We start from the raw sequence: 25850 nt of genomic DNA on the forward strand, positions 1-25850 counted from the left end.
GACGAGTGGTCTTTAATGACCAATCGAGAGAAGATATTCCGCTGCAGAGTAAACCAAAAAAAAAACGATATTATTTCCACCCAGTTTCGAACTGGGGACCTTTCGCGTGTGAGGCGAACGTGATGACCACTACACCACGGAAACGGCTGCTTGTTTGGCATTGGGCATATGGCCCTCTGCTCTTTGCAGATGATCTTGGTCTGACGGCTTCATCAGGAGTTGACTTTGATCACAATGAAAGAGTTTGAAGACATTTGTAAAGAGGTTGGGATGGAAGTCAGCTCCTACATGTACGAGACCGTGGTTCTCAGCCAAGTAGTGGAGAAATTCTCAACGTTGGCCCGGAGTGATGTTCATCCCCAATAATACAGAATTATAGTGCATACCTCCTCTTAACCCCGGCCAGATACCTGCCAATTAAATATACTGAAGGAGTCCTCGTTAGTATAGTGGACAGTATCTCTGCTTGTCACGCAGAAGACCAGGGTTCGATTCCCTGACGGGGAGTTTCTTGTTAATAAGCCACGAATAAATCTGTTGGCTTCATCAGAGAGTTGAATTTTGCAGAAACTAGACGAGTGGTCTTTAATGACCAATCGAGAGAAGATATTCCGCTGCAGAGTAAACCAAAAAAAAACCGATATTGTTTCCGCCCAGTTTCGAACTGGGGGCCTTCCGCGTGTGAGGCGAACGTGATGACCACTACACCACGGAAACGGCGGCTTGCTTTGCATTGGGCATATGGCCCTCTGCTCTTTGCAGATGATCTTGGTCTGACGGCTTCATCAGGAGTTGACTTTGATCACAATGAAAGAGTTTGAAGACATTTGTAAAGAGGTTGGGATGGAAGTCAGCTCCTACATGTACGAGACCGTGGTTCTCAGCCAAGTAGTGGAGAAATTCTCAACGTTGGCCCGGAGTGATGTTCATCCCCAATAATACAGAATTATAGTGCATACCTCCTCTTAACCCCGGCCAGATACCTGCCAATTAAATATACTGAAGGAGTCCTCGTTAGTATAGTGGACAGTATCTCTGCTTGTCACGCAGAAGACCAGGGTTCGATTCCCTGACGGGGAGTTTCTTGTTAATAAGCCACGAATAAATCTGTTGGCTTCATCAGAGAGTTGAATTTTGCAGAAACTAGACGAGTGGTCTTTAATGACCAATCGAGAGAAGATATTCCGCTGCAGAGTAAACCAAAAAAAAAACGATATTATTTCCACCCAGTTTCGAACTGGGGACCTTTCGCGTGTGAGGCGAACGTGATGACCACTACACCACGGAAACGGCTGCTTGTTTGGCATTGGGCATATGGCCCTCTGCTCTTTGCAGATGATCTTGGTCTGACGGCTTCATCAGGAGTTGACTTTGATCACAATGAAAGAGTTTGAAGACATTTGTAAAGAGGTTGGGATGGAAGTCAGCTCCTACATGTACGAGACCGTGGTTCTCAGCCAAGTAGTGGAGAAATTCTCAACGTTGGCCCGGAGTGATGTTCATCCCCAATAATACAGAATTATAGTGCATACCTCCTCTTAACCCCGGCCAGATACCTGCCAATTAAATATACTGAAGGAGTCCTCGTTAGTATAGTGGACAGTATCTCTGCTTGTCACGCAGAAGACCAGGGTTCGATTCCCTGACGGGGAGTTTCTTGTTAATAAGCCACGAATAAATCTGTTGGCTTCATCAGAGAGTTGAATTTTGCAGAAACTAGACGAGTGGTCTTTAATGACCAATCGAGAGAAGATATTCCGCTGCAGAGTAAACCAAAAAAAAACCGATATTGTTTCCGCCCAGTTTCGAACTGGGGGCCTTCCGCGTGTGAGGCGAACGTGATGACCACTACACCACGGAAACGGCGGCTTGCTTTGCATTGGGCATATGGCCCTCTGCTCTTTGCAGATGATCTTGGTCTGACGGCTTCATCAGGAGTTGACTTTGATCACAATGAAAGAGTTTGAAGACATTTGTAAAGAGGTTGGGATGGAAGTCAGCTCCTACATGTACGAGACCGTGGTTCTCAGCCAAGTAGTGGAGAAATTCTCAACGTTGGCCCGGAGTGATGTTCATCCCCAATAATACAGAATTATAGTGCATACCTCCTCTTAACCCCGGCCAGATACCTGCCAATTAAATATACTGAAGGAGTCCTCGTTAGTATAGTGGACAGTATCTCTGCTTGTCACGCAGAAGACCAGGGTTCGATTCCCTGACGGGGAGTTTCTTGTTAATAAGCCACGAATAAATCTGTTGGCTTCATCAGAGAGTTGAATTTTGCAGAAACTAGACGAGTGGTCTTTAATGACCAATCGAGAGAAGATATTCCGCTGCAGAGTAAACCAAAAAAAAAACGATATTATTTCCACCCAGTTTCGAACTGGGGACCTTTCGCGTGTGAGGCGAACGTGATGACCACTACACCACGGAAACGGCGGCTTGTTTGGCATTGGGCATATGGCCCTCTGCTCTTTGCAGATGATCTTGGTCTGACGGCTTCATCAGGAGTTGACTTTGATCACAATGAAAGAGTTTGAAGACATTTGTAAAGAGGTTGGGATGGAAGTCAGCTCCTACATACATGTACGAGACCGTGGTTCTCAGCCAAGGAGTGGAGAAATTCTCAACGTTGGCCCGGAGTGATGTTCATCCCCAATAATACAGAATTATAGTGCATACCTCCTCTTAACCCCGGCCAGATACCTGCCAATTAAATATACTGAAGGAGTCCTCGTTAGTATAGTGGACAGTATCTCTGCTTGTCACGCAGAAGACCAGGGTTCGATTCCCTGACGGGGAGTTTCTTGTTAATAAGCCACGAATAAATCTGTTGGCTTCATCAGAGAGTTGAATTTTGCAGAAACTAGACGAGTGGTCTTTAATGACCAATCGAGAGAAGATATTCCGCTGCAGAGTAAACCAAAAAAAAACCGATATTGTTTCCGCCCAGTTTCGAACTGGGGGCCTTCCGCGTGTGAGGCGAACGTGATGACCACTACACCACGGAAACGGCGGCTTGCTTTGCATTGGGCATATGGCCCTCTGCTCTTTGCAGATGATCTTGGTCTGACGGCTTCATCAGGAGTTGACTTTGATCACAATGAAAGAGTTTGAAGACATTTGTAAAGAGGTTGGGATGGAAGTCAGCTCCTACATGTACGAGACCGTGGTTCTCAGCCAAGTAGTGGAGAAATTCTCAACGTTGGCCCGGAGTGATGTTCATCCCCAATAATACAGAATTATAGTGCATACCTCCTCTTAACCCCGGCCAGATACCTGCCAATTAAATATACTGAAGGAGTCCTCGTTAGTATAGTGGACAGTATCTCTGCTTGTCACGCAGAAGACCAGGGTTCGATTCCCTGACGGGGAGTTTCTTGTTAATAAGCCACGAATAAATCTGTTGGCTTCATCAGAGAGTTGAATTTTGCAGAAACTAGACGAGTGGTCTTTAATGACCAATCGAGAGAAGATATTCCGCTGCAGAGTAAACCAAAAAAAAAACGATATTATTTCCACCCAGTTTCGAACTGGGGACCTTTCGCGTGTGAGGCGAACGTGATGACCACTACACCACGGAAACGGCTGCTTGTTTGGCATTGGGCATATGGCCCTCTGCTCTTTGCAGATGATCTTGGTCTGACGGCTTCATCAGGAGTTGACTTTGATCACAATGAAAGAGTTTGAAGACATTTGTAAAGAGGTTGGGATGGAAGTCAGCTCCTACATGTACGAGACCGTGGTTCTCAGCCAAGTAGTGGAGAAATTCTCAACGTTGGCCCGGAGTGATGTTCATCCCCAATAATACAGAATTATAGTGCATACCTCCTCTTAACCCCGGCCAGATACCTGCCAATTAAATATACTGAAGGAGTCCTCGTTAGTATAGTGGACAGTATCTCTGCTTGTCACGCAGAAGACCAGGGTTCGATTCCCTGACGGGGAGTTTCTTGTTAATAAGCCACGAATAAATCTGTTGGCTTCATCAGAGAGTTGAATTTTGCAGAAACTAGACGAGTGGTCTTTAATGACCAATCGAGAGAAGATATTCCGCTGCAGAGTAAACCAAAAAAAAACCGATATTGTTTCCGCCCAGTTTCGAACTGGGGGCCTTCCGCGTGTGAGGCGAACGTGATGACCACTACACCACGGAAACGGCGGCTTGCTTTGCATTGGGCATATGGCCCTCTGCTCTTTGCAGATGATCTTGGTCTGACGGCTTCATCAGGAGTTGACTTTGATCACAATGAAAGAGTTTGAAGACATTTGTAAAGAGGTTGGGATGGAAGTCAGCTCCTACATGTACGAGACCGTGGTTCTCAGCCAAGTAGTGGAGAAATTCTCAACGTTGGCCCGGAGTGATGTTCATCCCCAATAATACAGAATTATAGTGCATACCTCCTCTTAACCCCGGCCAGATACCTGCCAATTAAATATACTGAAGGAGTCCTCGTTAGTATAGTGGACAGTATCTCTGCTTGTCACGCAGAAGACCAGGGTTCGATTCCCTGACGGGGAGTTTCTTGTTAATAAGCCACGAATAAATCTGTTGGCTTCATCAGAGAGTTGAATTTTGCAGAAACTAGACGAGTGGTCTTTAATGACCAATCGAGAGAAGATATTCCGCTGCAGAGTAAACCAAAAAAAAAACGATATTATTTCCACCCAGTTTCGAACTGGGGACCTTTCGCGTGTGAGGCGAACGTGATGACCACTACACCACGGAAACGGCTGCTTGTTTGGCATTGGGCATATGGCCCTCTGCTCTTTGCAGATGATCTTGGTCTGACGGCTTCATCAGGAGTTGACTTTGATCACAATGAAAGAGTTTGAAGACATTTGTAAAGAGGTTGGGATGGAAGTCAGCTCCTACATGTACGAGACCGTGGTTCTCAGCCAAGTAGTGGAGAAATTCTCAACGTTGGCCCGGAGTGATGTTCATCCCCAATAATACAGAATTATAGTGCATACCTCCTCTTAACCCCGGCCAGATACCTGCCAATTAAATATACTGAAGGAGTCCTCGTTAGTATAGTGGACAGTATCTCTGCTTGTCACGCAGAAGACCAGGGTTCGATTCCCTGACGGGGAGTTTCTTGTTAATAAGCCACGAATAAATCTGTTGGCTTCATCAGAGAGTTGAATTTTGCAGAAACTAGACGAGTGGTCTTTAATGACCAATCGAGAGAAGATATTCCGCTGCAGAGTAAACCAAAAAAAAACCGATATTGTTTCCGCCCAGTTTCGAACTGGGGGCCTTCCGCGTGTGAGGCGAACGTGATGACCACTACACCACGGAAACGGCGGCTTGCTTTGCATTGGGCATATGGCCCTCTGCTCTTTGCAGATGATCTTGGTCTGACGGCTTCATCAGGAGTTGACTTTGATCACAATGAAAGAGTTTGAAGACATTTGTAAAGAGGTTGGGATGGAAGTCAGCTCCTACATGTACGAGACCGTGGTTCTCAGCCAAGTAGTGGAGAAATTCTCAACGTTGGCCCGGAGTGATGTTCATCCCCAATAATACAGAATTATAGTGCATACCTCCTCTTAACCCCGGCCAGATACCTGCCAATTAAATATACTGAAGGAGTCCTCGTTAGTATAGTGGACAGTATCTCTGCTTGTCACGCAGAAGACCAGGGTTCGATTCCCTGACGGGGAGTTTCTTGTTAATAAGCCACGAATAAATCTGTTGGCTTCATCAGAGAGTTGAATTTTGCAGAAACTAGACGAGTGGTCTTTAATGACCAATCGAGAGAAGATATTCCGCTGCAGAGTAAACCAAAAAAAAAACGATATTATTTCCACCCAGTTTCGAACTGGGGACCTTTCGCGTGTGAGGCGAACGTGATGACCACTACACCACGGAAACGGCGGCTTGTTTGGCATTGGGCATATGGCCCTCTGCTCTTTGCAGATGATCTTGGTCTGACGGCTTCATCAGGAGTTGACTTTGATCACAATGAAAGAGTTTGAAGACATTTGTAAAGAGGTTGGGATGGAAGTCAGCTCCTACATGTACGAGACCGTGGTTCTCAGCCAAGTAGTGGAGAAATTCTCAACGTTGGCCCGGAGTGATGTTCATCCCCAATAATACAGAATTATAGTGCATACCTCCTCTTAACCCCGGCCAGATACCTGCCAATTAAATATACTGAAGGAGTCCTCGTTAGTATAGTGGACAGTATCTCTGCTTGTCACGCAGAAGACCAGGGTTCGATTCCCTGACGGGGAGTTTCTTGTTAATAAGCCACGAATAAATCTGTTGGCTTCATCAGAGAGTTGAATTTTGCAGAAACTAGACGAGTGGTCTTTAATGACCAATCGAGAGAAGATATTCCGCTGCAGAGTAAACCAAAAAAAAACGATATTATTTCCGCCCAGTTTCGAACTGGGGACCTTTCGCGTGTGAGGCGAACGTGATGACCACTACACCACGGAAACGGCGGCTTGTTTGGCATTGGGCATATGGCCCTCTGCTCTTTGCAGATGATCTTGGTCTGACGGCTTCATCAGGAGTTGACTTTGATCACAATGAAAGAGTTTGAAGACATTTGTAAAGAGGTTGGGATGGAAGTCAGCTCCTACATACATGTACGAGACCGTGGTTCTCAGCCAAGGAGTGGAGAAATTCTCAACGTTGGCCCGGAGTGATGTTCATCCCCAATAATACAGAATTATAGTGCATACCTCCTCTTAACCCCGGCCAGATACCTGCCAATTAAATATACTCAAGGAGTCCTCGTTAGTATAGTGGACAGTATCTCTGCTTGTCACGCAGAAGACCAGGGTTTGATTCCCTGACGGGGAGTTTCTTGTTAATAAGCCACAAATAAATCTGTTGGCTTCATCAGAGAGTTGAATCTTGCAGAAACTAGACGAGTGGTCTTTAATGACCAATCGAGAGAAGATATTCCGCTGCAGAGTAAACCAAAAAAAACCCGATATTGTTTCCGCCCAGTTTCGAACTGGGGGCCTTCCGCGTGTGAGGCGAACGTGATGACCACTACACCACGGAAACGGCGGCTTGCTTTGCATTGGGCATATGGCCCTCTGCTCTTTGCAGATGATCTTGGTCTGACGGCTTCATCAGGAGTTGACTTCGATCACAATGAAAGAATTTGAAGACATTTGTAAAGAGGTTGGGATGGAAGTCAGCTCCTACATACATGTACGAGACCGTGGTTCTCAGCCAAGGAGTGGAGAAATTCTCAACGTTGGCCCGGAGTGATGTTCATCCCCAATAATACAGAATTATAGTGCATACCTCCTCTTAACCCCGGCCAGATACCTGCCAATTAAATATACTGAAGGAGTCCTCGTTAGTATAGTGAACAGTATCTCTGCTTGTCACGCAGAAGACCAGGGTTCGATTCCCTGACGGGGAGTTTCTTGTTAATAAGCCACGAATAAATCTGTTGGCTTCATCAGAGAGTTGAATTTTGCAGAAACTAGACGAGTGGTCTTTAATGACCAATCGAGAGAAGATATTCCGCTGCAGAGTAAACCAAAAAAAACCCGATATTGTTTCCGCCCAGTTTCGAACTGGGGGCCTTCCGCGTGTGAGGCGAACGTGATGACCACTACACCACGGAAACGGCGGCTTGCTTTGCATTGGGCACATGGCCCTCTGCTCTTTGCAGATGATCTTGGTCTGACGGCTTCATCAGGAGTTGACTTTGATCACAATGAAAGAGTTTGAAGACATTTGTAAAGAGGTTGGGATGGAAGTCAGCTCCTACATACATGTACGAGACCGTGGTTCTCAGCCAAGGAGTGGAGAAATTCTCAACGTTGGCCCGGAGTGATGTTCATCCCCAATAATACAGAATTATAGTGCATACCTCCTCTTAACCCCGGCCAGATACCTGCCAATTAAATATACTGAAGGAGTCCTCGTTAGTATAGTGGACAGTATCTCTGCTTGTCACGCAGAAGACCAGGGTTCGATTCCCTGACGGGGAGTTTCTTGTTAATAAGCCACGAATAAATCTGTTGGCTTCATCAGAGAGTTGAATTTTGCAGAAACTAGACGAGTGGTCTTTAATGACCAATCGAGAGAAGATATTCCGCTGCAGAGTAAACCAAAAAAAACCCGATATTGTTTCCGCCCAGTTTCGAACTGGGGGCCTTCCGCGTGTGAGGCGAACGTGATGACCACTACACCACGGAAACGGCGGCTTGCTTTGCATTGGGCATATGGCCCTCTGCTCTTTGCAGATGATCTTGGTCTGACGGCTTCATCAGGAGTTGACTTTGATCACAATGAAAGAGTTTGAAGACATTTGTAAAGAGGTTGGGATGGAAGTCAGCTCCTACATGTACGAGACCGTGGTTCTCAGCCAAGTAGTGGAGAAATTCTCAACGTTGGCCCGGAGTGATGTTCATCCCCAATAATACAGAATTATAGTGCATACCTCCTCTTAACCCCGGCCAGATACCTGCCAATTAAATATACTGAAGGAGTCCTCGTTAGTATAGTGGACAGTATCTCTGCTTGTCACGCAGAAGACCAGGGTTCGATTCCCTGACGGGGAGTTTCTTGTTAATAAGCCACGAATAAATCTGTTGGCTTCATCAGAGAGTTGAATTTTGCAGAAACTAGACGAGTGGTCTTTAATGACCAATCGAGAGAAGATATTCCGCTGCAGAGTAAACCAAAAAAAAAACGATATTATTTCCGCCCAGTTTCGAACTGGGGACCTTTCGCGTGTGAGGCGAACGTGATGACCACTACACCACGGAAACGGCGGCTTGTTTGGCATTGGGCATATGGCCCTCTGCTCTTTGCAGATGATCTTGGTCTGACGGCTTCATCAGGAGTTGACTTTGATCACAATGAAAGAGTTTGAAGACATTTGTAAAGAGGTTGGGATGGAAGTCAGCTCCTACATACATGTACGAGACCGTGGTTCTCAGCCAAGGAGTGGAGAAATTCTCAACGTTGGCCCGGAGTGATGTTCATCCCCAATAATACAGAATTATAGTGCATACCTCCTCTTAACCCCGGCCAGATACCTGCCAATTAAATATACTCAAGGAGTCCTCGTTAGTATAGTGGACAGTATCTCTGCTTGTCACGCAGAAGACCAGGGTTCGATTCCCTGACGGGGAGTTTCTTGTTAATAAGCCACAAATAAATCTGTTGGCTTCATCAGAGAGTTGAATCTTGCAGAAACTAGACGAGTGGTCTTTAATGACCAAATCGAGAGAAGATATTCCGCTGCAGAGTAAACCAAAAAAAACCCGATATTGTTTCCGCCCAGTTTCGAACTGGGGGCCTTCCGCGTGTGAGGCGAACGTGATGACCACTACACCACGGAAACGGTGGCTTGTTTTGCATTGGGCATATGGCCCTCTGCTCTTTGCAGATGATCTTGGTCTGACGGCTTCATCAGGAGTTGACTTTGATCACAATGAAAGAGTTTGAAGACATTTGTAAAGAGGTTGGGATGGAAGTCAGCTCCTACATACATGTACGAGACCGTGGTTCTCAGCCAAGGAGTGGAGAAATTCTCAACGTTGGCCCGGAGTGATGTTCATCCCCAATAATACAGAATTATAGTGCATACCTCCTCTTAACCCCGGCCAGATACCTGCCAATTAAATATACTGAAGGAGTCCTCGTTAGTATAGTGGACAGTATCTCTGCTTGTCACGCAGAAGACCAGGGTTCGATTCCCTGACGGGGAGTTTCTTGTTAATAAGCCACGAATAAATCTGTTGGCTTCATCAGAGAGTTGAATTTTGCAGAAACTAGACGAGTGGTCTTTAATGACCAATCGAGAGAAGATATTCCGCTGCAGAGTAAACCAAAAAAAACCCGATATTGTTTCCGCCCAGTTTCGAACTGGGGACCTTCCGCGTGTGAGGCGAACGTGATGACCACTACACCACGGAAACGGCGGCTTGCTTTGCATTGGGCATATGGCCCTCTGCTCTTTGCAGATGATCTTGGTCTGACGGCTTCATCAGGAGTTGACTTTGATCACAATGAAAGAGTTTGAAGACATTTGTAAAGAGGTTGGGATGGAAGTCAGCTCCTACATGTACGAGACCGTGGTTCTCAGCCAAGTAGTGGAGAAATTCTCAACGTTGGCCCGGAGTGATGTTCATCCCCAATAATACAGAATTATAGTGCATACCTCCTCTTAACCCCGGCCAGATACCTGCCAATTAAATATACTGAAGGAGTCCTCGTTAGTATAGTGGACAGTATCTCTGCTTGTCACGCAGAAGACCAGGGTTCGATTCCCTGACGGGGAGTTTCTTGTTAATAAGCCACGAATAAATCTGTTGGCTTCATCAGAGAGTTGAATTTTGCAGAAACTAGACGAGTGGTCTTTAATGACCAATCGAGAGAAGATATTCCGCTGCAGAGTAAACCAAAAAAAAACCGATATTGTTTCCGCCCAGTTTCGAACTGGGGGCCTTCCGCGTGTGAGGCGAACGTGATGACCACTACACCACGGAAACGGCGGCTTGCTTTGCATTGGGCATATGGCCCTCTGCTCTTTGCAGATGATCTTGGTCTGACGGCTTCATCAGGAGTTGACTTTGATCACAATGAAAGAGTTTGAAGACATTTGTAAAGAGGTTGGGATGGAAGTCAGCTCCTACATGTACGAGACCGTGGTTCTCAGCCAAGTAGTGGAGAAATTCTCAACGTTGGCCCGGAGTGATGTTCATCCCCAATAATACAGAATTATAGTGCATACCTCCTCTTAACCCCGGCCAGATACCTGCCAATTAAATATACTGAAGGAGTCCTCGTTAGTATAGTGGACAGTATCTCTGCTTGTCACGCAGAAGACCAGGGTTCGATTCCCTGACGGGGAGTTTCTTGTTAATAAGCCACGAATAAATCTGTTGGCTTCATCAGAGAGTTGAATTTTGCAGAAACTAGACGAGTGGTCTTTAATGACCAATCGAGAGAAGATATTCCGCTGCAGAGTAAACCAAAAAAAAAACGATATTATTTCCACCCAGTTTCGAACTGGGGACCTTTCGCGTGTGAGGCGAACGTGATGACCACTACACCACGGAAACGGCGGCTTGTTTGGCATTGGGCATATGGCCCTCTGCTCTTTGCAGATGATCTTGGTCTGACGGCTTCATCAGGAGTTGACTTTGATCACAATGAAAGAGTTTGAAGACATTTGTAAAGAGGTTGGGATGGAAGTCAGCTCCTACATGTACGAGACCGTGGTTCTCAGCCAAGTAGTGGAGAAATTCTCAACGTTGGCCCGGAGTGATGTTCATCCCCAATAATACAGAATTATAGTGCATACCTCCTCTTAACCCCGGCCAGATACCTGCCAATTAAATATACTGAAGGAGTCCTCGTTAGTATAGTGGACAGTATCTCTGCTTGTCACGCAGAAGACCAGGGTTCGATTCCCTGACGGGGAGTTTCTTGTTAATAAGCCACGAATAAATCTGTTGGCTTCATCAGAGAGTTGAATTTTGCAGAAACTAGACGAGTGGTCTTTAATGACCAATCGAGAGAAGATATTCCGCTGCAGAGTAAACCAAAAAAAAAACGATATTATTTCCGCCCAGTTTCGAACTGGGGACCTTTCGCGTGTGAGGCGAACGTGATGACCACTACACCACGGAAACGGCGGCTTGTTTGGCATTGGGCATATGGCCCTCTGCTCTTTGCAGATGATCTTGGTCTGACGGCTTCATCAGGAGTTGACTTTGATCACAATGAAAGAGTTTGAAGACATTTGTAAAGAGGTTGGGATGGAAGTCAGCTCCTACATACATGTACGAGACCGTGGTTCTCAGCCAAGGAGTGGAGAAATTCTCAACGTTGGCCCGGAGTGATGTTCATCCCCAATAATACAGAATTATAGTGCATACCTCCTCTTAACCCCGGCCAGATACCTGCCAATTAAATATACTCAAGGAGTCCTCGTTAGTATAGTGGACAGTATCTCTGCTTGTCACGCAGAAGACCAGGGTTTGATTCCCTGACGGGGAGTTTCTTGTTAATAAGCCACAAATAAATCTGTTGGCTTCATCAGAGAGTTGAATCTTGCAGAAACTAGACGAGTGGTCTTTAATGACCAATCGAGAGAAGATATTCCGCTGCAGAGTAAACCAAAAAAAACCCGATATTGTTTCCGCCCAGTTTCGAACTGGGGGCCTTCCGCGTGTGAGGCGAACGTGATGACCACTACACCACGGAAACGGCGGCTTGCTTTGCATTGGGCATATGGCCCTCTGCTCTTTGCAGATGATCTTGGTCTGACGGCTTCATCAGGAGTTGACTTCGATCACAATGAAAGAATTTGAAGACATTTGTAAAGAGGTTGGGATGGAAGTCAGCTCCTACATACATGTACGAGACCGTGGTTCTCAGCCAAGGAGTGGAGAAATTCTCAACGTTGGCCCGGAGTGATGTTCATCCCCAATAATACAGAATTATAGTGCATACCTCCTCTTAACCCCGGCCAGATACCTGCCAATTAAATATACTGAAGGAGTCCTCGTTAGTATAGTGAACAGTATCTCTGCTTGTCACGCAGAAGACCAGGGTTCGATTCCCTGACGGGGAGTTTCTTGTTAATAAGCCACGAATAAATCTGTTGGCTTCATCAGAGAGTTGAATTTTGCAGAAACTAGACGAGTGGTCTTTAATGACCAATCGAGAGAAGATATTCCGCTGCAGAGTAAACCAAAAAAAACCCGATATTGTTTCCGCCCAGTTTCGAACTGGGGGCCTTCCGCGTGTGAGGCGAACGTGATGACCACTACACCACGGAAACGGCGGCTTGCTTTGCATTGGGCATATGGCCCTCTGCTCTTTGCAGATGATCTTGGTCTGACGGCTTCATCAGGAGTTGACTTTGATCACAATGAAAGAGTTTGAAGACATTTGTAAAGAGGTTGGGATGGAAGTCAGCTCCTACATACATGTACGAGACCGTGGTTCTCAGCCAAGGAGTGGAGAAATTCTCAACGTTGGCCCGGAGTGATGTTCATCCCCAATAATACAGAATTATAGTGCATACCTCCTCTTAACCCCGGCCAGATACCTGCCAATTAAATATACTGAAGGAGTCCTCGTTAGTATAGTGGACAGTATCTCTGCTTGTCACGCAGAAGACCAGGGTTCGATTCCCTGACGGGGAGTTTCTTGTTAATAAGCCACGAATAAATCTGTTGGCTTCATCAGAGAGTTGAATTTTGCAGAAACTAGACGAGTGGTCTTTAATGACCAATCGAGAGAAGATATTCCGCTGCAGAGTAAACCAAAAAAAACCCGATATTGTTTCCGCCCAGTTTCGAACTGGGGGCCTTCCGCGTGTGAGGCGAACGTGATGACCACTACACCACGGAAACGGCGGCTTGCTTTGCATTGGGCATATGGCCCTCTGCTCTTTGCAGATGATCTTGGTCTGACGGCTTCATCAGGAGTTGACTTTGATCACAATGAAAGAGTTTGAAGACATTTGTAAAGAGGTTGGGATGGAAGTCAGCTCCTACATGTACGAGACCGTGGTTCTCAGCCAAGTAGTGGAGAAATTCTCAACGTTGGCCCGGAGTGATGTTCATCCCCAATAATACAGAATTATAGTGCATACCTCCTCTTAACCCCGGCCAGATACCTGCCAATTAAATATACTGAAGGAGTCCTCGTTAGTATAGTGGACAGTATCTCTGCTTGTCACGCAGAAGACCAGGGTTCGATTCCCTGACGGGGAGTTTCTTGTTAATAAGCCACGAATAAATCTGTTGGCTTCATCAGAGAGTTGAATTTTGCAGAAACTAGACGAGTGGTCTTTAATGACCAATCGAGAGAAGATATTCCGCTGCAGAGTAAACCAAAAAAAAAACGATATTATTTCCGCCCAGTTTCGAACTGGGGACCTTTCGCGTGTGAGGCGAACGTGATGACCACTACACCACGGAAACGGCGGCTTGTTTGGCATTGGGCATATGGCCCTCTGCTCTTTGCAGATGATCTTGGTCTGACGGCTTCATCAGGAGTTGACTTTGATCACAATGAAAGAGTTTGAAGACATTTGTAAAGAGGTTGGGATGGAAGTCAGCTCCTACATACATGTACGAGACCGTGGTTCTCAGCCAAGGAGTGGAGAAATTCTCAACGTTGGCCCGGAGTGATGTTCATCCCCAATAATACAGAATTATAGTGCATACCTCCTCTTAACCCCGGCCAGATACCTGCCAATTAAATATACTGAAGGAGTCCTCGTTAGTATAGTGGACAGTATCTCTGCTTGTCACGCAGAAGACCAGGGTTCGATTCCCTGACGGGGAGTTTCTTGTTAATAAGCCACGAATAAATCTGTTGGCTTCATCAGAGAGTTGAATTTTGCAGAAACTAGACGAGTGGTCTTTAATGACCAATCGAGAGAAGATATTCCGCTGCAGAGTAAACCAAAAAAAAAACGATATTATTTCCGCCCAGTTTCGAACTGGGGACCTTTCGCGTGTGAGGCGAACGTGATGACCACTACACCACGGAAACGGCGGCTTGTTTGGCATTGGGCATATGGCCCTCTGCTCTTTGCAGATGATCTTGGTCTGACGGCTTCATCAGGAGTTGACTTTGATCACAATGAAAGAGTTTGAAGACATTTGTAAAGAGGTTGGGATGGAAGTCAGCTCCTACATACATGTACGAGACCGTGGTTCTCAGCCAAGGAGTGGAGAAATTCTCAACGTTGGCCCGGAGTGATGTTCATCCCCAATAATACAGAATTATAGTGCATACCTCCTCTTAACCCCGGCCAGATACCTGCCAATTAAATATACTCAAGGAGTCCTCGTTAGTATAGTGGACAGTATCTCTGCTTGTCACGCAGAAGACCAGGGTTCGATTCCCTGACGGGGAGTTTCTTGTTAATAAGCCACAAATAAATCTGTTGGCTTCATCAGAGAGTTGAATCTTGCAGAAACTAGACGAGTGGTCTTTAATGACCAAATCGAGAGAAGATATTCCGCTGCAGAGTAAACCAAAAAAAACCCGATATTGTTTCCGCCCAGTTTCGAACTGGGGGCCTTCCGCGTGTGATGCGAACGTGATGACCACTACACCACGGAAACGGCGGCTTGTTTTGCATTGGGCATATGGCCCTCTGCTCTTTGCAGATGATCTTGGTCTGACGGCTTCATCAGGAGTTGACTTTGATCACAATGAAAGAGTTTGAAGACATTTGTAAAGAGGTTGGGATGGAAGTCAGCTCCTACATACATGTACGAGACCGTGGTTCTCAGCCAAGGAGTGGAGAAATTCTCAACGTTGGCCCGGAGTGATGTTCATCCCCAATAATACAGAATTATAGTGCATACCTCCTCTTAACCCCGGCCAGATACCTGCCAATTAAATATACTGAAGGAGTCCTCGTTAGTATAGTGGACAGTATCTCTGCTTGTCACGCAGAAGACCAGGGTTCGATTCCCTGACGGGGAGTTTCTTGTTAATAAGCCACGAATAAATCTGTTGGCTTCATCAGAGAGTTGAATTTTGCAGAAACTAGACGAGTGGTCTTTAATGACCAATCGAGAGAAGATATTCCGCTGCAGAGTAAACCAAAAATAACCCAATATTGTTTCCGCCCAGTTTCGAACTGGGGGCCTTCCGCGTGTGAGGCGAACGTGATGACCACTACACCACGGAAACGGCGGCTTGCTTTGCATTGGGCATATGGCCCTCTGCTCTTTGCAGATGATCTTGGTCTGACGGCTTCATCAGGAGTTGACTTTGATCACAATGAAAGAGTTTGAAGACATTTGTAAAGAGGTTGGGATGGAAGTCAGCTCCTACATACATGTACGAGACCGTGGTTCTCAGCCAAGGAGTGGAGAAATTCTCAACGTTGGCCCGGAGTGATGTTCATCCCCAATAATACAGAATTATAGTGCATACCTCCTCTTAACCCCGGCCAGATACCTGCCAATTAAATATACTGAAGGAGTCCTCGTTAGTATAGTGGACAGTATCTCTGCTTGTCACGCAGAAGACCAGGGTTCGATTCCCTGACGGGGAGTTTCTTGTTAATAAGCCACGAATAAATCTGTTGGCTTCATCAGAGAGTTGAATTTTGCAGAAACTAGACGAGTGGTCTTTAATGACCAATCGAGAGAAGATATTCCGCTGCAGAGTAAACCAAAAAAAACCCGATATTGTTTCCGCCCAGTTTCGAACTGGGGGCCTTCCGCGTGTGAGGCGAACGTGATGACCACTACACCACGGAAACGGCGGCTTGCTTTGCATTGGGCATATGGCCCTCTGCTCTTTGCAGATGATCTTGGTCTGACGGCTTCATCAGGAGTTGACTTTGATCACAATGAAAGAGTTTGAAGACATTTGTAAAGAGGTTGGGATGGAAGTCAGCTCCTACATGTACGAGACCGTGGTTCTCAGCCAAGTAGTGGAGAAATTCTCAACGTTGGCCCGGAGTGATGTTCATCCCCAATAATACAGAATTATAGTGCATACCTCCTCTTAACCCCGGCCAGATACCTGCCAATTAAATATACTGAAGGAGTCCTCGTTAGTATAGTGGACAGTATCTCTGCTTGTCACGCAGAAGACCAGGGTTCGATTCCCTGACGGGGAGTTTCTTGTTAATAAGCCACGAATAAATCTGTTGGCTTCATCAGAGAGTTGAATTTTGCAGAAACTAGACGAGTGGTCTTTAATGACCAATCGAGAGAAGATATTCCGCTGCAGAGTAAACCAAAAAAAAAACGATATTGTTTCCGCCCAGTTTCGAACTGGGGACCTTTCGCGTGTGAGGCGAACGTGATGACCACTACACCACGGAAACGGCGGCTTGTTTGGCATTGGGCATATGGCCCTCTGCTCTTTGCAGATGATCTTGGTCTGACGGCTTCATCAGGAGTTGACTTTGATCACAATGAAAGAGTTTGAAGACATTTGTAAAGAGGTTGGGATGGAAGTCAGCTCCTACATACATGTACAAGGGCGTGGTTCTCAGCCAAGGAGTGGAGAAAAGCTCAACGTCAGCCTGGAGTGTTTCCGCCCAGTTTCGAACTGGGGACCTTTCGCGTGTGAGGCAAACGTGATGACCACTACACCACGGAAACGGCGGCTTGTTTAGCATTGGGCATATGGCCCTCTGCTCTTTGCAGATGATCTTGGTCTGACGGCTTCATCAGGAGTTGACTTTGATCACAATGAAAGAGTTTGAAGACATTTGTAAAGAGGTTGGGATGGAAGTCAGCTCCTACATACATGTACGAGACCGTGGTTCTCAGCCAAGGAGTGGAGAAATTCTCAACGTTGGCCCGGAGTGATGTTCATCCCCAATAATACAGAATTATAGTGCATACCTCCTCTTAACCCCGGCCAGATACCTGCCAATTAAATATACTCAAGGAGTCCTCGTTAGTATAGTGGACAGTATCTCTGCTTGTCACGCAGAAGACCAGGGTTCGATTCCCTGACGGGGAGTTTCTTGTTAATAAGCCACGAATAAATCTGTTGGCTTCATCAGAGAGTTGAATTTTGCAGAAACTAGACGAGTGGTCTTTAATGACCAATCGAGAGAAGATATTCCGCTGCAGAGTAAACCAAAAAAAAAACGATATTATTTCCGCCCAGTTTCGAACTGGGGACCTTTCGCGTGTGAGGCGAACGTGATGACCACTACACCACGGAAACGGCGGCTTGTTTGGCATTGGGCATATGGCCCTCTGCTCTTTGCAGATGATCTTGGTCTGACGGCTTCATCAGGAGTTGACTTTGATCACAATGAAAGAGTTTGAAGACATTTGTAAAGAGGTTGGGATGGAAGTCAGCTCCTACATACATGTACGAGACCGTGGTTCTCAGCCAAGGAGTGGAGAAATTCTCAACGTTGGCCCGGAGTGATGTTCATCCCCAATAATACAGAATTATAGTGCATACCTCCTCTTAACCCCGGCCAGATACCTGCCAATTAAATATACTCAAGGAGTCCTCGTTAGTATAGTGGACAGTATCTCTGCTTGTCACGCAGAAGACCAGGGTTCGATTCCCTGACGGGGAGTTTCTTGTTAATAAGCCACAAATAAATCTGTTGGCTTCATCAGAGAGTTGAATCTTGCAGAAACTAGACGAGTGGTCTTTAATGACCAAATCGAGAGAAGATATTCCGCTGCAGAGTAAACCAAAAAAAACCCGATATTGTTTCCGCCCAGTTTCGAACTGGGGGCCTTCCGCGTGTGATGCGAACGTGATGACCACTACACCACGGAAACGGCGGCTTGTTTTGCATTGGGCATATGGCCCTCTGCTCTTTGCAGATGATCTTGGTCTGACGGCTTCATCAGGAGTTGACTTTGATCACAATGAAAGAGTTTGAAGACATTTGTAAAGAGGTTGGGATGGAAGTCAGCTCCTACATACATGTACGAGACCGTGGTTCTCAGCCAAGGAGTGGAGAAATTCTCAACGTTGGCCCGGAGTGATGTTCATCCCCAATAATACAGAATTATAGTGCATACCTCCTCTTAACCCCGGCCAGATACCTGCCAATTAAATATACTGAAGGAGTCCTCGTTAGTATAGTGGACAGTATCTCTGCTTGTCACGCAGAAGACCAGGGTTCGATTCCCTGACGGGGAGTTTCTTGTTAATAAGCCACGAATAAATCTGTTGGCTTCATCAGAGAGTTGAATTTTGCAGAAACTAGACGAGTGGTCTTTAATGACCAATCGAGAGAAGATATTCCGCTGCAGAGTAAACCAAAAATAACCCAATATTGTTTCCGCCCAGTTTCGAACTGGGGGCCTTCCGCGTGTGAGGCGAACGTGATGACCACTACACCACGGAAACGGCGGCTTGCTTTGCATTGGGCATATGGCCCTCTGCTCTTTGCAGATGATCTTGGTCTGACGGCTTCATCAGGAGTTGACTTTGATCACAATGAAAGAGTTTGAAGACATTTGTAAAGAGGTTGGGATGGAAGTCAGCTCCTACATACATGTACGAGACCGTGGTTCTCAGCCAAGGAGTGGAGAAATTCTCAACGTTGGCCCGGAGTGATGTTCATCCCCAATAATACAGAATTATAGTGCATACCTCCTCTTAACCCCGGCCAGATACCTGCCAATTAAATATACTGAAGGAGTCCTCGTTAGTATAGTGGACAGTATCTCTGCTTGTCACGCAGAAGACCAGGGTTCGATTCCCTGACGGGGAGTTTCTTGTTAATAAGCCACGAATAAATCTGTTGGCTTCATCAGAGAGTTGAATTTTGCAGAAACTAGACGAGTGGTCTTTAATGACCAATCGAGAGAAGATATTCCGCTGCAGAGTAAACCAAAAAAAACCCGATATTGTTTCCGCCCAGTTTCGAACTGGGGGCCTTCCGCGTGTGAGGCGAACGTGATGACCACTACACCACGGAAACGGCGGCTTGCTTTGCATTGGGCATATGGCCCTCTGCTCTTTGCAGATGATCTTGGTCTGACGGCTTCATCAGGAGTTGACTTTGATCACAATGAAAGAGTTTGAAGACATTTGTAAAGAGGTTGGGATGGAAGTCAGCTCCTACATGTACGAGACCGTGGTTCTCAGCCAAGTAGTGGAGAAATTCTCAACGTTGGCCCGGAGTGATGTTCATCCCCAATAATACAGAATTATAGTGCATACCTCCTCTTAACCCCGGCCAGATACCTGCCAATTAAATATACTGAAGGAGTCCTCGTTAGTATAGTGGACAGTATCTCTGCTTGTCACGCAGAAGACCAGGGTTCGATTCCCTGACGGGGAGTTTCTTGTTAATAAGCCACGAATAAATCTGTTGGCTTCATCAGAGAGTTGAATTTTGCAGAAACTAGACGAGTGGTCTTTAATGACCAATCGAGAGAAGATATTCCGCTGCAGAGTAAACCAAAAAAAAAACGATATTGTTTCCGCCCAGTTTCGAACTGGGGACCTTTCGCGTGTGAGGCGAACGTGATGACCACTACACCACGGAAACGGCGGCTTGTTTGGCATTGGGCATATGGCCCTCTGCTCTTTGCAGATGATCTTGGTCTGACGGCTTCATCAGGAGTTGACTTTGATCACAATGAAAGAGTTTGAAGACATTTGTAAAGAGGTTGGGATGGAAGTCAGCTCCTACATACATGTACAAGGGCGTGGTTCTCAGCCAAGGAGTGGAGAAAAGCTCAACGTCAGCCTGGAGTGTTTCCGCCCAGTTTCGAACTGGGGACCTTTCGCGTGTGAGGCAAACGTGATGACCACTACACCACGGAAACGGCGGCTTGTTTAGCATTGGGCATATGGCCCTCTGCTCTTTGCAGATGATCTTGGTCTGACGGCTTCATCAGGAGTTGACTTTGATCACAATGAAAGAGTTTGAAGACATTTGTAAAGAGGTTGGGATGGAAGTCAGCTCCTACATACATGTACGAGACCGTGGTTCTCAGCCAAGGAGTGGAGAAATTCTCAACGTTGGCCCGGAGTGATGTTCATCCCCAATAATACAGAATTATAGTGCATACCTCCTCTTAACCCCGGCCAGATACCTGCCAATTAAATATACTCAAGGAGTCCTCGTTAGTATAGTGGACAGTATCTCTGCTTGTCACGCAGAAGACCAGGGTTCGATTCCCTGACGGGGAGTTTCTTGTTAATAAGCCACGAATAAATCTGTTGGCTTCATCAGAGAGTTGAATTTTGCAGAAACTAGACGAGTGGTCTTTAATGACCAATCGAGAGAAGATATTCCGCTGCAGAGTAAACCAAAAAAAAAACGATATTGTTTCCGCCCAGTTTCGAACTGGGGACCTTTCGCGTGTGAGGCGAACGTGATGACCACTACACCACGGAAACGGCGGCTTGTTTGGCATTGGGCATATGGCCCTCTGCTCTTTGCAGATGATCTTGGTCTGACGGCTTCATCAGGAGTTGACTTTGATCACAATGAAAGAGTTTGAAGACATTTGTAAAGAGGTTGGGATGGAAGTCAGCTCCTACATACATGTACAAGGGCGTGGTTCTCAGCCAAGGAGTGGAGAAAAGCTCAACGTCAGCCTGGAGTGTTTCCGCCCAGTTTCGAACTGGGGACCTTTCGCGTGTGAGGCAAACGTGATGACCACTACACCACGGAAACGGCGGCTTGTTTAGCATTGGGCATATGGCCCTCTGCTCTTTGCAGATGATCTTGGTCTGACGGCTTCATCAGGAGTTGACTTTGATCACAATGAAAGAGTTTGAAGACATTTGTAAAGAGGTTGGGATGGAAGTCAGCTCCTACATACATGTACGAGACCGTGGTTCTCAGCCAAGGAGTGGAGAAATTCTCAACGTTGGCCCGGAGTGATGTTCATCCCCAATAATACAGAATTATAGTGCATACCTCCTCTTAACCCCGGCCAGATACCTGCCAATTAAATATACTCAAGGAGTCCTCGTTAGTATAGTGGACAGTATCTCTGCTTGTCACGCAGAAGACCAGGGTTCGATTCCCTGACGGGGAGTTTCTTGTTAATAAGCCACGAATAAATCTGTTGGCTTCATCAGAGAGTTGAATTTTGCAGAAACTAGACGAGTGGTCTTTAATGACCAATCGAGAGAAGATATTCCGCTGCAGAGTAAACCAAAAAAAAAACGATATTGTTTCCGCCCAGTTTCGAACTGGGGACCTTTCGCGTGTGAGGCGAACGTGATGACCACTACACCACGGAAACGGCGGCTTGTTTGGCATTGGGCATATGGCCCTCTGCTCTTTGCAGATGATCTTGGTCTGACGGCTTCATCAGGAGTTGACTTTGATCACAATGAAAGAGTTTGAAGACATTTGTAAAGAGGTTGGGATGGAAGTCAGCTCCTACATACATGTACGAGACCGTGGTTCTCAGCCAAGGAGTGGAGAAATTCTCAACGTTGGCCCGGAGTGATGTTCATCCCCAATAATACAGAATTATAGTGCATACCTCCTCTTAACCCCGGCCAGATACCTGCCAATTAAATATACTGAAGGAGTCCTCGTTAGTATAGTGGACAGTATCTCTGCTTGTCACGCAGAAGACCAGGGTTCGATTCCCTGACGGGGAGTTTCTTGTTAATAAGCCACGAATAAATCTGTTGGCTTCATCAGAGAGTTGAATTTTGCAGAAACTAGACGAGTGGTCTTTAATGACCAATCGAGAGAAGATATTCCGCTGCAGAGTAAACCAAAAAAAAAACGATATTGTTTCCGCCCAGTTTCGAACTGGGGACCTTTCGCGTGTGAGGCGAACGTGATGACCACTACACCACGGAAACGGCGGCTTGTTTGGCATTGGGCATATGGCCCTCTGCTCTTTGCAGATGATCTTGGTCTGACGGCTTCATCAGGAGTTGACTTTGATCACAATGAAAGAGTTTGAAGACATTTGTAAAGAGGTTGGGATGGAAGTCAGCTCCTACATACATGTACGAGACCGTGGTTCTCAGCCAAGGAGTGGAGAAATTCTCAACGTTGGCCCGGAGTGATGTTCATCCCCAATAATACAGAATTATAGTGCATACCTCCTCTTAACCCCGGCCAGATACCTGCCAATTAAATATACTCAAGGAGTCCTCGTTAGTATAGTGGACAGTATCTCTGCTTGTCACGCAGAAGACCAGGGTTCGATTCCCTGACGGGGAGTTTCTTGTTAATAAGCCACAAATAAATCTGTTGGCTTCATCAGAGAGTTGAATCTTGCAGAAACTAGACGAGTGGTCTTTAATGACCAAATCGAGAGAAGATATTCCGCTGCAGAGTAAACCAAAAAAAACCCGATATTGTTTCCGCCCAGTTTCGAACTGGGGGCCTTCCGCGTGTGAGGCGAACGTGATGACCACTACACCACGGAAACGGCGGCTTGCTTTGCATTGGGCATATGGCCCTCTGCTCTTTGCAGATGATCTTGGTCTGACGGCTTCATCAGGAGTTGACTTTGATCACAATGAAAGAGTTTGAAGACATTTGTAAAGAGGTTGGGATGGAAGTCAGCTCCTACATACATGTACGAGACCGTGGTTCTCAGCCAAGGAGTGGAGAAATTCTCAACGTTGGCCCGGAGTGATGTTCATCCCCAATAATACAGAATTATAGTGCATACCTCCTCTTAACCCCGGCCAGATACCTGCCAATTAAATATACTGAAGGAGTCCTCGTTAGTATAGTGGACAGTATCTCTGCTTGTCACGCAGAAGACCAGGGTTCGATTCCCTGACGGGGAGTTTCTTGTTAATAAGCCACGAATAAATCTGTTGGCTTCATCAGAGAGTTGAATTTTGCAGAAACTAGACGAGTGGTCTTTAATGACCAATCGAGAGAAGATATTCCGCTGCAGAGTAAACCAAAAAAAAAACGATATTATTTCCGCCCAGTTTCGAACTGGGGACCTTTCGCGTGTGAGGCGAACGTGATGACCACTACACCACGGAAACGGCGGCTTGTTTGGCATTGGGCATATGGCCCTCTGCTCTTTGCAGATGATCTTGGTCTGACGGCTTCATCAGGAGTTGACTTTGATCACAATGAAAGAGTTTGAAGACATTTGTAAAGAGGTTGGGATGGAAGTCAGCTCCTACATACATGTACGAGACCGTGGTTCTCAGCCAAGGAGTGGAGAAATTCTCAACGTTGGCCCGGAGTGATGTTCATCCCCAATAATACAGAATTATAGTGCATACCTCCTCTTAACCCCGGCCAGATACCTGCCAATTAAATATACTCAAGGAGTCCTCGTTAGTATAGTGGACAGTATCTCTGCTTGTCACGCAGAAGACCAGGGTTCGATTCCCTGACGGGGAGTTTCTTGTTAATAAGCCACGAATAAATCTGTTGGCTTCATCAGAGAGTTGAATTTTGCAGAAACTAGACGAGTGGTCTTTAATGACCAATCGAGAGAAGATATTCCGCTGCAGAGTAAACCAAAAAAAAAACGATATTGTTTCCGCCCAGTTTCGAACTGGGGACCTTTCGCGTGTGAGGCGAACGTGATGACCACTACACCACGGAAACGGCGGCTTGTTTGGCATTGGGCATATGGCCCTCTGCTCTTTGCAGATGATCTTGGTCTGACGGCTTCATCAGGAGTTGACTTTGATCACAATGAAAGAGTTTGAAGACATTTGTAAAGAGGTTGGGATGGAAGTCAGCTCCTACATACATGTACGAGACCGTGGTTCTCAGCCAAGGAGTGGAGAAATTCTCAACGTTGGCCCGGAGTGATGTTCATCCCCAATAATACAGAATTATAGTGCATACCTCCTCTTAACCCCGGCCAGATACCTGCCAATTAAATATACTCAAGGAGTCCTCGTTAGTATAGTGGACAGTATCTCTGCTTGTCACGCAGAAGACCAGGGTTCGATTCCCTGACGGGGAGTTTCTTGTTAATAAGCCACAAATAAATCTGTTGGCTTCATCAGAGAGTTGAATCTTGCAGAAACTAGACGAGTGGTCTTTAATGACCAAATCGAGAGAAGATATTCCGCTGCAGAGTAAACCAAAAAAAACCCGATATTGTTTCCGCCCAGTTTCGAACTGGGGGCCTTCCGCGTGTGAGGCGAACGTGATGACCACTACACCACGGAAACGGCGGCTTGCTTTGCATTGGGCATATGGCCCTCTGCTCTTTGCAGATGATCTTGGTCTGACGGCTTCATCAGGAGTTGACTTTGATCACAATGAAAGAGTTTGAAGACATTTGTAAAGAGGTTGGGATGGAAGTCAGCTCCTACATACATGTACGAGACCGTGGTTCTCAGCCAAGGAGTGGAGAAATTCTCAACGTTGGCCCGGAGTGATGTTCATCCCCAATAATACAGAATTATAGTGCATACCTCCTCTTAACCCCGGCCAGATACCTGCCAATTAAATATACTGAAGGAGTCCTCGTTAGTATAGTGGACAGTATCTCTGCTTGTCACGCAGAAGACCAGGGTTCGATTCCCTGACGGGGAGTTTCTTGTTAATAAGCCACGAATAAATCTGTTGGCTTCATCAGAGAGTTGAATTTTGCAGAAACTAGACGAGTGGTCTTTAATGACCAATCGAGAGAAGATATTCCGCTGCAGAGTAAACCAAAAAAAAAACGATATTATTTCCGCCCAGTTTCGAACTGGGGACCTTTCGCGTGTGAGGCGAACGTGATGACCACTACACCACGGAAACGGCGGCTTGTTTGGCATTGGGCATATGGCCCTCTGCTCTTTGCAGATGATCTTGGTCTGACGGCTTCATCAGGAGTTGACTTTGATCACAATGAAAGAGTTTGAAGACATTTGTAAAGAGGTTGGGATGGAAGTCAGCTCCTACATACATGTACGAGACCGTGGTTCTCAGCCAAGGAGTGGAGAAATTCTCAACGTTGGCCCGGAGTGATGTTCATCCCCAATAATACAGAATTATAGTGCATACCTCCTCTTAACCCCGGCCAGATACCTGCCAATTAAATATACTGAAGGAGTCCTCGTTAGTATAGTGGACAGTATCTCTGCTTGTCACGCAGAAGACCAGGGTTCGATTCCCTGACGGGGAGTTTCTTGTTAATAAGCCACGAATAAATCTGTTGGCTTCATCAGAGAGTTGAATTTTGCAGAAACTAGACGAGTGGTCTTTAATGACCAATCGAGAGAAGATATTCCGCTGCAGAGTAAACCAAAAAAAAAACGATATTGTTTCCGCCCAGTTTCGAACTGGGGACCTTTCGCGTGTGAGGCGAACGTGATGACCACTACACCACGGAAACGGCGGCTTGTTTGGCATTGGGCATATGGCCCTCTGCTCTTTGCAGATGATCTTGGTCTGACGGCTTCATCAGGAGTTGACTTTGATCACAATGAAAGAGTTTGAAGACATTTGTAAAGA

At 46.2% G+C, this 25850-nt stretch overlaps 7 non-coding genes across 7 annotated transcripts; all 7 read right to left on the reverse strand.

Annotated features, from left to right (window-relative positions):
- Positions 1-16741: 16741 nt before the first annotated feature.
- Positions 16742-16814, reverse strand: trnav-cac (transfer RNA valine (anticodon CAC)). Its single transcript has one exon. It is a non-coding gene; the product is annotated as a tRNA-Val (tRNA).
- A 3089-nt stretch (positions 16815-19903) lies between these two features.
- On the reverse strand, positions 19904-19976 carry trnav-cac (transfer RNA valine (anticodon CAC)). The gene has a single exon. It is a non-coding gene; the product is annotated as a tRNA-Val (tRNA).
- Positions 19977-20760: 784 nt separating this feature from the next.
- On the reverse strand, positions 20761-20833 carry trnav-cac (transfer RNA valine (anticodon CAC)). The gene has a single exon. It is a non-coding gene; the product is annotated as a tRNA-Val (tRNA).
- A 784-nt stretch (positions 20834-21617) lies between these two features.
- Positions 21618-21690, reverse strand: trnav-cac (transfer RNA valine (anticodon CAC)). The gene has a single exon. It is a non-coding gene; the product is annotated as a tRNA-Val (tRNA).
- A 504-nt stretch (positions 21691-22194) lies between these two features.
- Positions 22195-22267, reverse strand: trnav-cac (transfer RNA valine (anticodon CAC)). The gene has a single exon. It is a non-coding gene; the product is annotated as a tRNA-Val (tRNA).
- Positions 22268-23926: 1659 nt separating this feature from the next.
- On the reverse strand, positions 23927-23999 carry trnav-cac (transfer RNA valine (anticodon CAC)). The gene has a single exon. It is a non-coding gene; the product is annotated as a tRNA-Val (tRNA).
- A 1659-nt stretch (positions 24000-25658) lies between these two features.
- trnav-cac (transfer RNA valine (anticodon CAC)) lies at positions 25659-25731 on the reverse strand. Its single transcript has one exon. It is a non-coding gene; the product is annotated as a tRNA-Val (tRNA).
- Positions 25732-25850: the final 119 nt, after the last annotated feature.

Source organism: Pungitius pungitius, unplaced genomic scaffold (genome assembly GCF_949316345.1).
Source record: "Pungitius pungitius unplaced genomic scaffold, fPunPun2.1 scaffold_25, whole genome shotgun sequence".
Classification (NCBI taxonomy): Eukaryota; Metazoa; Chordata; class Actinopteri; order Perciformes; family Gasterosteidae; genus Pungitius; species Pungitius pungitius.